Source organism: Delphinus delphis, chromosome 18, assembly GCF_949987515.2.
Source record: "Delphinus delphis chromosome 18, mDelDel1.2, whole genome shotgun sequence".
NCBI classification, from domain to species: Eukaryota; Metazoa; Chordata; class Mammalia; order Artiodactyla; family Delphinidae; genus Delphinus; species Delphinus delphis.
The window spans coordinates 62692256-62705011 of record NC_082700.1 but is presented as its reverse complement, the minus strand read 5'-3'; the positions used below and the strand labels follow the sequence as shown (position 1 = coordinate 62705011).

General features: G+C 38.6%; 1 protein-coding gene across 1 annotated transcript in view; it reads right to left on the bottom strand.

The window, feature by feature from the left end:
• GPC6 (glypican 6) overlaps positions 1-12756 on the bottom strand; it is a 1076096-nt gene that overhangs the window by 567475 nt on the left and 495865 nt on the right. The window lies entirely within an intron of this gene.

Genomic DNA, 12756 nt, shown 5'->3' with positions numbered 1-12756 from the left:
CCTTCCATAGACAGATGTCTGACTTTGGAGACATTGTTTCATAGTTCATGTAGAATAAAATATTTTAAAATACGGTAGGCGCAATGAGTACTAAATAAGTGATGTTGAGAGCTAAGCCTGGTACATATGAAACTCAATTGCTAAACTCAGATTTTTTTTAGCAGAACAAGTTTTCTTCTACTATACTACAATTTATTTTTCTCTCTCAGGTGTTTCTTTGTCTCCTAGAGATATACTTATTATTCACAGTTAAATTACTAGGTTTTGTCCACCAGATACACTATTTTTCATGTCATCACTTTTCTTTCTTCTGTAAATGACTACCGAAAGTTATTTTCATGTATTTGATTTCCCTTGACAATTAGACATAGGAATTTCATTTTGGAAGTATCTAAGTTACTAAACAGTAGAAATAACAGCAGGTTGCCCACATCCAAATATCTTAGGTGATTAGGAGACAAAGCAAAACATAGAGAAAAACATTTAAAAAATGTTTCCATATTTTGGAAACAAGATGACAGCTGACAGAAGAAAACGTGTACACAAAATGATGATAACTATATGTTATTTAAGTCTCTCTTTTATATTCTTTATTTAGCATGAAAAGTAACTGTCATAATTAACAACAAAAATAAACTAAAATTGCAATTACTTAGAAATTTACAGTACAGTTTCCTAAGGAACTATAGGGACAAAAGAACAGCTTCCTAAGGAACTAAAAGGGACAATAGAACAATAACACAAAACAGATTATGGAAATGATTTTAAAATTTAGTACACTACCTATTAAAACACCCTAAAGAGAAACACTCTAATTATTCATTCATTCAGAGAGTGAAGAGGAGATAGAACATAGACTAATAGGAAGAAGGTTCTTCAAAGCAGAGAGGTGTGAAATTCCAAGGTGTGGAATTACCAAAAGATGAATTTGTTTAGCAGGTAGGACACTTACAAGGAGGTCAGAAATAAAGCTAGAAGTTTAGGTGGAAAAAAGGGTCAAAGAGGGACTCTGCCTTTGTTCATCTATGTTTCCCATCTCGCCCAGATTTCTATTACTATTACATTTATAAAATTTATAAGACTCTCCAATTGAACTCTCAAATAAACCAACATGAACCAATAAAACAGAATAGAAATCTCTACACCCTTTTATTCAACATTTTAATTTTCCCCTCTTTGGCTTGGACAGATAGGAAAGCTTTTCATCTCCGGAGGGGGCCCATCTACCAGGAAAGGGGAGCCGTACCAGTTAACAGAATCTAGGACTGAGAGGGCCCTGCAGAGTGGGATGAGGGAAGAGGAGAAGGTATATAACCATCAGCTTCAGGAGTCAGACATCTGGATGGTGTCTGACTAAGAACCAGACCAAAAGATGCCCAATAATCAATAGAATTCAAGAAAAGTGAAGTGAGATAGAGCACTGTGATACATACACAGGGGTTTTTTTTTTTTTTTTTTTGGCACGGAATCTTAGTTTCCGGACCAGGGATAGTACCTGTGCCCCCTGCAGTGGAAGTATGGAGTCTTAACCACTGGACCACCAGGGAAGTCCCCACAGGGGTTCTTTATGTTACTCACTGTACTTGTCTGTTATCGTTTAAATATTTCAAAATAAAAATTATTAAGAATTAAAAAAAAGAAAAGTGAAGTGAATAGCATTCAAGAAAAATCAAACCTATTTTCTATCACCACTTGCAGAAAGTAGATGTGACTATCCTGCTTTATATTTTAGGAGGCTGTAGCTGTTGGTATGTTCATTTGTCTTCTCTTTTATCTTTAAGTCTACTCTATGTTTATCGTAACTACATACAGCTAGAAAAGACCCTGCCTATGCTATAGTTAAGGATAATTTGTTCTCAGTGGCCTAACTCTCTAAAAGACCCAGCCAGAGACAACAGACAACAGCCACACTGGTTCTGCTACTCAATCCTGAAAAGCAAACACTACAGAAGTCTTTTGAACCAACAATTTTTTTTCCAAATAAGGCCCAGTGCTTTTTACTAGAACTTTTCAGACTTTTGGCTATAGTCTCTTTTGACCTGTCAGCCATTTAGAAACTAATTTTGCCATTCAGAGTTTCTGTGGCCTGACTGGAGGTAAATTTAACACCGACGCATATAAATCCATCCAACTTCAAGATCCAACTTATCCTTGTCCTACCTTGTCTGCCGAGTGACTTGAAACATTTTAAAATAATACAGATTTACAGCTTTGGCAGACAGATTCATGAATTGGAGAAATACTCCAAGATATTGGGGAATGTTAAAATATGCAATACAGGAGGTGACTACATCCAATTTCTAGGCTGGTGTTCATGCTGATAGGATAGTTTTGAGGGCACACTTTAAATTCAATTTCCTTTATTTTAACAAAACCTATTTCATGCACATGGCTTACAGATGGAATGACTTGTGAAAATCACTTTTATAGGCCACATTCTCATAGAGATTTGCACAATTCTAGTTCACTACAGATGCTTTCCTGGAAAGCATAACATCACACGTAACTCTCTTTATGATCACTCACTTCATACAACATACAGTTTTGTCATGACACTAGTCTTTCCTCTAAGGGCACTTTCACTTTCTCTTTGGGATGCTGTTTGAGATGCCCTAGGGATCACAGTGAGGTCTGAGTAATTCCTCTGTCCCAGTGATGCTGTTTTCTCAAACACGTTCAATTCAATCCTTGAGAGAAGCCTCCGTTAGCTCTCTCTACATTTTAACATAAGCTGAGAGAACACGTTCACTCTATTCAGTTTTGTCTGTCCTGCCCCTAGCAGCCAGGGCGCTGCCCACTGCATGAAGTGTTCAGTAAATACATCTGGAGGTATATGAAAGTTGAATTTTTTTCCACTGGAGAGTGATTTCTTTGAAGGTGAAAATGATGCCTCATGAATCTACGTATCCCATTCCGTGCCCAGCGCAGTATGACATATAGCATTGTGACCATGAAGGCATCTTGAGAGAGTAAGGTCGGGCTCTGTTTTACAGAGCCAAGCACCGTACCAGAGGCTGTTTATCCATTGTAACCCTCATAACTGCTCCAGAGAAGGCATTTCTATTATTTACGGAAGAGGAACCTGTGGGTGGCACAGAGCCACAGAACAAGTTTGGGACTCAGGTTGTCTAACTCCAAAAAGCCACGCCTTCCACTATGCTGCTCTGTCTACCTCTCTGCAGGCTGTCAATATCACTGCCTTGAAGTTTAGGCCAATTCATTTCTCTTCCTTGCTGTTAACTGACAAGGGAGCAAGTGCTGGATAAATCGATAATTCATACACCTCAGAACAGAAGTATCTGGTCTTCACTGGCAGTTAAAAATTCATATGTGGTTTATTTTATACACAGTTGACCCTTGAACAGTATGGGTTTGAACTGTGGCGGGTCTGCTCATATGTGGATTTTTTTCAATAAAATACATATAAGTGTTATAAATGTATTTTCTCTCCCTTATGATTTTCTTAATATTTTCTTTAGCTTACTTTATTGCAAGAAGACAGTATACAATACTTATAACATACAACATATGCGTTAATCAACCCTTTATGTTATTGATAAGGTCAACAGTAAACTATTAGCTAAATTTGGGGGGAGTCAAAAGTTTATACAAGAAATTTTAACTGCTTGAAGGGTCAGCACCCCTTACCCAGGTGTTGTTCAAGGGTCAATTGTAGTTATATATCCTTATGCAGTTATATATTTTCTTTGTGCCTAGAGATAAAATTGTATATTTTCAAAAACCAGTGACTGTATTAAATTTAACCATATATATTTACGCATATTATTTATATTTATGTATATATATTGGATCATTCCTCTCCTCCCCCCATATGTGTGTGTGTCTATTTATCTATCTGTCTATCTATCCTATAAATAACTCAGATTGAAAGAACATTAAATGAGGGAGGATTTCATGCAGGCAAGATTTTTTAACAAGTAACACAACTATGACACTCATGCCTTTATCCCATGTAACTGAACTATAAACCCACTAAACGTTAGGAGATGGAGACTTAATGAAATATCTAGGTTCGCAGAGACAGTAACATCTGCTTGAGTACACTGCCACTGCACTTTTGTCAATATGAATCATTACTTGAGAGACTACTCAACACTGAGAAAGAACTGAATTTAATAGCAGATTAAGTGTTGGCATGAAATCATAAAATATTACCCCAAAGTAGACTACGTAGCTTTTTAACTTTTTTGCCCATGAAATTTTCATTTTTGCTACTATGTCCACCTAAGAGCTAAATGACTGTTATTGCTGTGAGTACACATTTCCAATGACCTTTCACCCATCACCACATGTGCTTCTTTAACAGAAGATGTAGTGTGGTTTCAGCAGAGACTCCATTCAGCTCTTCATAGCATAGCATAGCATGATGTGCACGGCCTGGTATATTTTTGCACCACAAAAATCTAACAGAGTTGGACAAAATGGCATCTGCTGCTTATTAAATCTTGTTTTTATACGGTTGACCTAATTTTCCAGGGTTTAAAATTCAACTCCTTATCACCATTTTGGCTGAAATTTCAGAGCTGCTCTATCAAATACTGCATGTCACTTACACTTGTACATGTCAAGTAACTGGATTCACAGAAGACCTATGTCAGTTTTAAGTCTGGTCCCAATTAGAAAATACATCTTCAAAGCTGTAAGTGCAGCTTCTCTTTTTCACACCTGCATCACCTTCAAAAATATCTGGGAGCAGAGAAGTGATGTTATGTGACTTACACAGTCATACCCTAGACCTTGCCGTTATTCATAATGGCTACCCTTCCATAATCTCAAGTTCAAGCATTCTACTCTCTGACCACCAGCCCTTCCCTCCTACTACTCCCACTTCAACAATCTTCTAGGGATGTGCAAACCCCTGGGATGTACAATCCATTATTCTACCACCTTCTCTCTGTCCCTCAGGACCTCACGCCCCTCCTAATCCAGACTCAACTCCCTGGCCAAACTATATCCCTTGTTAAAACTAGCAAAATTGTAACCTTTGTTAACAATTGGAAATTGAGACCCAGACAATTTCATTTCCATGTTCTAAATAGTCACTCACTCTGTCATGATTACAGACAATGACAAAAAAACTCCAAGAAAACACACAGCCTTGTAGACTGGTATCAGCTTATATTTGCGGCCTCCAACCCAAAACTGACAGTATTTTGCCCGGTCGACCCACTGTATTTCCTGCCCTCTATTCACTCTCATGCTCTTAAACTACTGTTCCACACTTTCTCCCTCACCTAAAGCTAATAAAATGACTCAAATACGCCCCAAATTCTCTATAGTAACCACAGGAGGACAATAGGATATCACTCCCTTGTAATTATCCTGGTAACCCCAAATTTATTCATTTCCGTATTCATTCATTTAGAGTATTTACATAGTGCTTAACGGAATCCTAAAATATTAGGTCTAGGAGGAGGTTCCAAGCCTCTCAAGTTATACAAGAGGAAACTGAAGCCCAGAAATTTCCATTTTCATGAGCTAAACATTGCATGTATATGAAGACTGTACTGGAAAAAAAAATCTGCCCTCAATTGGTTTCTTGCTCTGGTTTGCCTAACCTCTGTGAAGGTGGTATAAAAGGGTGCATCTCCACAACATACATGTCCTTGGTACCCAATGTGACAAAATACGGTAACTGGTTCGGCAGCATCTGATATCTGGAGGCTGTTAGAAATGCAGCATCTCAGGCCCCACCCCCGGCCTAGGGAATAAGAACCTACCTTTTAACAAGATCCTCAAGAGTTTCATTTCCAAAGCAACGCTTGAGAATTACTGCTGTATTAAATGAAAATTGGAATGATAATTACGGTCCAGCATCTGGGCTACTGCCAGGAATACTAGAAATAAAACTTCATCTGTTCTTAGGCGAGGCTACTTTTTCTTTCAGACAGAGCTATCTTGTCTTCTTTGTTTTGCTGGGAGGTTGACTTGTGAAAATTCACCTGGTATTCACAAGTCATCCCTTTGTATCAAGAAAGTTAGGAGCTTTGATTTTGTTGATAACAGAAACTGATGCAACAGCACATCAGGGCAAACCTCATACATTTTAAATTAAGATGGTGCATCAGAGTTAAGATGAAAAAGCTTAAGCTCTTATTGAAGTGGCAAAGCCTGAGGAAATGCAAGCTTGCCACCATGAAATCAACTATGTGTTTTCTTCCTCTAAGGCACACACTTTCTTAGCCCTTTTGAAAACAATAGATTTCACTTTGGGGCCAGGAAGAGGTTAAAGCTAATAAATTCATATTCCAAAATAAGGAGGGAAAAGGTTATGCTGTTGGGAAGAAGGGGGAGGAAGGAGGAAATTTCCCCCTCATTCCCTCTTTGTTTTGAAATTACTTCTGAATCCTTCCATCAATGCAAAAGTGTTTCCAGTCTTACTGTCCTTTAAACATTTTTTATTTTATATGCCTAATATGTTCAGAATGCCATCTTTTGCAAAAACTTCATCAACAGTGTTTTCTGTCAAAATATTCACATTTCAGGGAAAATAAACAGATGTGAAGCCCATTAGTCCTGTGATTTCTAGGTCAAAGCCATGTCACACACATAAGTTCATGCTTAAAAAAAGGTCTACTACTTAAAATACTAAAAATAAGTTAGGAAAAGTACTAAAAAACAGCACGGTAAAAATGAAGCTATTGCTATTAAAAATATATACTCCCATTAACAGATATTCACTTTGTTTTTTTTTTCTCTATTAAATGAAAACTATCCACAATTACTAGACTGCTAATAGGAAGTTACAATTTTTTTTTAAACGAAGCCCCTTGATTTTTGACCCTTAGAATAAACCAAAATCAATTCTCTGGATGCCTTTCCAAATGAAGTTCTTACGTCTTTCAAAATCTTTCCACAAACATTACCTTTCTGACACAACCTACAGGTCATGAGTACACACTGCCTCGTCCACAGATGGTGACTGATTCGTCATTGGCAATGGAGAACCTTCCTGAACCCAAATAATGTGAACAATACCCACTCACCTACGAACTAGATGTATTAAATGCAAATCTATGTGAGGTAATAGAGTGTACAGTGTTTTTTTCTTTTAATGTCTCTAACTTACTTGTAAGTATCCTGGCCAAATGTTGATAACAGAACACACCTACCGATCGTAAGACACTACAGGTTATCAATCATCCTAGTACTTTCGTTAATGTATTTAGTCTTGATAAAAAGAAAACTACAGGCCCAAAATAAAGTCACTTACGCTAGGCCACACCATTAAACCGGGTCTTAATACCTAACCTAGTTGAAGCTTCAACCTCCCTGAGAAATTTAGTCCTAACCAGTGAGTCAGGAATTTCTGGTCAGCACCAATGAGGTAATTTGTCACATGGGTCCTCTCCGTCCCCCAAAGAAAGATGAAGTAAGTTGCCACACAGACCCCTTCCTTCCCCACAGGCAGGTTACCTAAGCCTGAAATAATCCTTTTCCTTTATGACTTCCTTCTCTTGCCTTTAAAAACCCTTCCCTTTCTGTAGCCCTTTGGAGCTCCCCTCTTACTTGCCACATGGGACGCTGCCTGATTCATGACTCATTCAATAAAGCCAATTCAATCTTTAAAATTTACTAGGGTTGAATTTTGCTTTTTAACACAGTCCTTACTTTCTGATGAGTGGGGTTGGCTCTGCTATAGCTTACAGAAGAGTTTTCACATTTATGCCACTTTTTGTGCCAAGTAAAACCCCATTTCCTAAACAGAATCTTGCACTGTGTGTATGCTGGGGGCTTTTGGTATATAGTGGCTACCATTCTGCTCTGTGACCCAGTCTCAGAGGTGATGGGAAAGGCTGATATACTTCTTAAAGTATGCTTGAAAAGCACAAATAATACCACGAATATTTTTGAAATAAAATCTTTCAAAGAACCTTTAAATTGAATATTCACATCATAATGCTCACACTTACTGAATTTATAGCAGTACTCCGTGCTTTAAATACGACACCTCGTCTGCCCTATTTAGATCCTTGAATACTGTGAAGCTTCCAACTTAAGTGACTTACAGGCAGCTGTGAATATATCACCATCCCCACTGATGAGTCACACGACCAACCATGACCCCAGCGGGAAACGTGAGTTCTCAGGTGCATCGTCCCCCTCTTCCCCCCATTAAATTACTGATGTCACTGAAACACAACTCTGTTTCTTTGGTGTGGGCTGGGAGTCCTTCCCTACTTTTCCAAATTCTCCCCAAAATGTGGTGTTTAAAGTGCCGATGTGTGTTAAACTAGAAAACTGGGATCGTGAGATCATTTAAGTAACTTAAAGAGGGTGAGGCCTTGTACTAGAAGTTTGCTTCTCAAACTTGAGCATGTAGCAGAATCACCTGTAGGCTGCTTCAAACAGATTACCGGGCCCCATCTGCAGTTTCTGATTCAGTATATCTGGGGAAGGACCCGAGAACTGGCTTGTCTAACAAGCTTCCAGGTGATACTGATACTGCTGGTTCTGGACCACACTTCAAGAATCACTTTATGGTAATATCTTCTAGTCCATGATTGTTCTGAGAAGTATTTAATAAAAATCTTATTGGGTCTTTCTCTGGGCATCTTTTAAATTACTGCTTCTCTTTGAACCTTATACTCTCATAAAATTCATAATAAATTTGAAGTCAGAAATGAATGTGGAAAGGGCATGAGACTATCACAGGATTTTCATAACTGTAGGCTGTTATCTCTGGCCTCCTGATCTTTCAAGATTTTTCATTTACAGTATTGAAATTATAATCCTTAGGTGAAATCTAGGCACACACACATGCATGATCTATGGACAATGTTTAATAAACACGAAAACGTTAATAGACATGTAAAGACATTTGTTTTAGATTGGCCAGCATTCACAGCAAAATGGCTTAATAAACTGAGAATGAATGTTGAACATTTCTTAGCAAAATAAAAATAAAATCGTGGATTCCTATCATAAAGATGCAAATCAGTTGATTTGCTCAGTTTGTTAAAAAAGTAATCTGGGGGCTTCCCTGGTGGCACAGTGGTTGAGAGCCCGCCTGCCGATGCAGGGGACGTGGGTTCGTGCCCCAGTCCGGGAAGATCCCACATGCCGCGGAGCGGCTGGGCCCGTGAGCCATGGCCGCTGAGCCTGCACGTCCGGAGCCTGTGCTCCGCAACGGGAGAGGCCACAACAGTGAGAGGCCCGCGTACCGCAAAAAAAAAAGTAATCTGGAAATGTAAAATACCCCTAGAGCTTAGATTTCTTTTTATTTGATAATTGCTAGTATTTTAGAGTTTTGGTCCTCCATCATCTTCATTGCCATCATAAAAGTAGTTAATAGGAATTATTAAAAGTGCTTGGTTCTATGCTAATTATTACAAGATACATCTTATTAACATTTGCAGTTCTTCTCCTGCTCCAGCCCTCAACACAATACAGAATGCGCAAGGGACTCAATACAAAAGTTCATCTATATTCTTAATGAGGAATTCACATAACACGAAAAAGTCAATAGAGACATTCTGAAATTCTAAAACAAGGGGATATAAAATAAAATATTTAACTCTTTCATTGATCTTTTGGTTTCCTTCAACTTGACCATTCAGAGAGAAGGAGTAGTTAGTATCTCACAGCCTTTCTCATTAGAAGTTGCAACTGAGGCAGACAATAAAAAACAGGATTTGAGTGACTATTTTTGCAATTCTCCCAGGGATGGGACTCAGTAGTCCCATTCTAGAATTAATTCATTACATTAAACGAATGGCTTAGGGTCCCAGTTGAGAATGGCTGATGAACAGTTCAATCAAAGCATATAGAAGTTTCTAAGGATATATACCCCATAATGGAAAAAGATGGAATCCACATCAGAAATGAATGTGTGGCTCATCAAGACGTTCAGGATATGATCTAGCAGACAAATATCCTAGACTAGAATGCTTCACATTTTAATAGGCTATTATTACAAACCAATTTCTCAGACATCTTAGCAATCACCTTGTCAATAGTATTCCTCATTTTATAGACGAGAGGTACGAACATCAGAAAGTTCAGAAGCTGAATTGTCAGGTCACATGGCAGGTAAGGAGCAAAGCAGGTGTCGTTACTCCATGCGAGATTATTTTCCCGGATCCGGGACATGTATCTTTTAAGCCTGATTGTCCTGAGAAGCTCACCACTATTCTCCATACACCCATTCTCCTGATTTGAGTTTGATCTGGGTAATCAAACCTTCAGGATGTACTCTCCCACACCAGCAGAACTTACACACCTCCTGCCCTTAAGAATTAATGTGAAGACCACGTTTCCCCCTGCAAGGCTTCCTCAACATTATGCAACCTGATTTTCCCTTGACAAGTGGGAAGCAGAGCTTTGAAACGCCTGTGGACCTGACTATGCAGCTTTAGAAAAGACAGGAAAACCACTAACGTGTTACCCTTAGGGTCAGAAATCAGAGAAAACTAAGGATGGAGCCACATGGCCAAGCTGAGAAGTGAGAGTATTACCTGCATAAAGGCATAAAGGGAGGGGCTTTCTCTCTTCTGCTCCCCACTGCTAGAAAGAGGTCATAGTATCTCCATTGTTAATTTTTCATTTGTACTTTTCATTGTTAATTCCTCTCCTTGTTAATTTTTCAAAAATGGTTTAGAAAGAAGGGAATTACTTTTCATGGTTGTGTTTGTCACATTACATTTGTCCAACACGAAACTTAATAGGTGATTCTTTAGAAAACAATTTTTGAAGCAAACAAAATAAAACTTCACAATTCTGTCTCTTTCACTGGGTAGAATCCTTAGGGAATAAGACTATGCATGGAAAATTAATTTCCAGCTACTCCTGGGAAGGGACAGTGATGTTAACAGAATTACTGGATACAGCTATAAGGACAACTCACCCTGTGTTTTTTTTAAATCTGGCTCCTTAATTAATTAATTAATTAATTTTTGGCTGTGTTGGGTCTTAGTTTCTGTGCGAGGGCTTTCTCTAGTTGCGGCGAGCGGAGGCCACTCTTCATTGCGGTGAGCAGGCCTCTCACTATCGCGGCCTCTCTTGTTGCGGACCACAGGCTCCAGACGCGCAGGCTCAGTAGTTGTGGCTCACGGGTCTAGTTGCTCCGTGGCATGTGGGATCTGCCCAGACCAGGGCTCGAACCCGTGTCCCCTGCATTAGCAGGCAGATTCTCAACCACTGCGCCACCAGGGAAGCCCCCTGTGTTGTTTTTAATATCACAATCTAAACAAGTTTACAATCCCTCTGAACCCTTTTTAAATGTAATACTTCGGGAACAGTCTCTCAAACACTCTGGAAGCTAAGCCTGTCAACAGACTGTCAGTGTGTCAACAGTGGTTTTGATATTTTCTTCTAAAAAAAACAAACAGGAGAGTCACATATTTCAAGATGTTTTAACATTTTAATTAATGTGCTGTGGAAATGGTGTGGAGATGGGACTATTTTTGTCAGGTTCTCATTTAACACTGTTTAGTGGTATTTTTAAATATAAGCATTGGTGTTAAATACTGTTTCTTGCTGAATTTCTTTGGAAATAAGTGTATAATAATTCTATGTCATTCACCTTAAAATATCAATAGCTATGCTGACTTAACTGCTATTTCAAGTAATAGACCTTAGGAAAAAATGAAATCTTCCTAGGAAATACTTGAATCTTTTGCAAGTGAACAGCTCTTTAAATAGCTCTGATTTAAAAGGGTAAAAAAAAAAGTAAAAGAAAAGATTTGTTTCCTGTTGTACTGCAGGCTTTGACAAGACAGGGATCATTTCTACAACTCTAGTCTGCAAATTTTCTGGCATACAGCAGCAACCCTGTACTATTTTTGAACAGATGAATAAAGTACCCATGTGACTTGAGAAGCACCACTGATACCAATGATAGCACAGGTCACACATAACAGGTATTACTACTCATTCATCAGTGAATTGATCGCCACTTGTGGAAGTAACGTCTTAAATTTTATTGGAAGCAGAAATGCAAGGGGTTATGAGGCTTCTCACTAGTTCCCCTTTTCAGAAACTAAATATTTCTTACAACTACCCTCTGAAATGATTTGATTCAAAGCAAACAATTTCCTGTTCCCTGTGCCTGGAATGATCTTTAAAAGCAGCTCTTTGTTGCTACTTGTAAAATCTTTCCCCAAATGAAGGCCCAGCTTCACTGTCCTCCACTGGGCAGACATTCTCACTCTTCATTTAGAATCAACTATTCCATCCTTTGTACTTAAAACGCTACATGATAACTAATGTGAATATGCTACATGCTGTCTCTTCCACTAGACTGGCCCCTTCCTGAGTTCCAGGACCATGCCTTACTCATCTTAGTATCCTCTTTTGCCTAAACGAATGCCTTGAATATGTGTGTCTGTGTGTGTGTGTGTCTGTGTGCGTGTGTGTGTGTGTGCGTGCATTTATGATTTAGGCATATGATAAACCTTATTTAATAAAATTGGATTAAAGGGGGAGAAGTAGAGGAGTGACACCATCTATTGAAGTGAAAGGGTAGGTATAAAAGTTGTATTCTTGACTCCAAAAAGATAGTTGGTTCTAAATACAAGAGCTTGTGCTCACTAGTGCCTATCCTTGGAATCTGCCATAACTCGGGGAAGGAGGCTACGATGTCTATAAAACCCTTGACTAGACTGTGACGATAGCAATGATGCACAGTACACGTTTTGATAATGTTCTTAAAAATATGATCATTATTCAAATACCTTAAACTGCCTTTTTACGTTCAATACAACCTCAACTGAATAGTCAACACATTTTTCATAG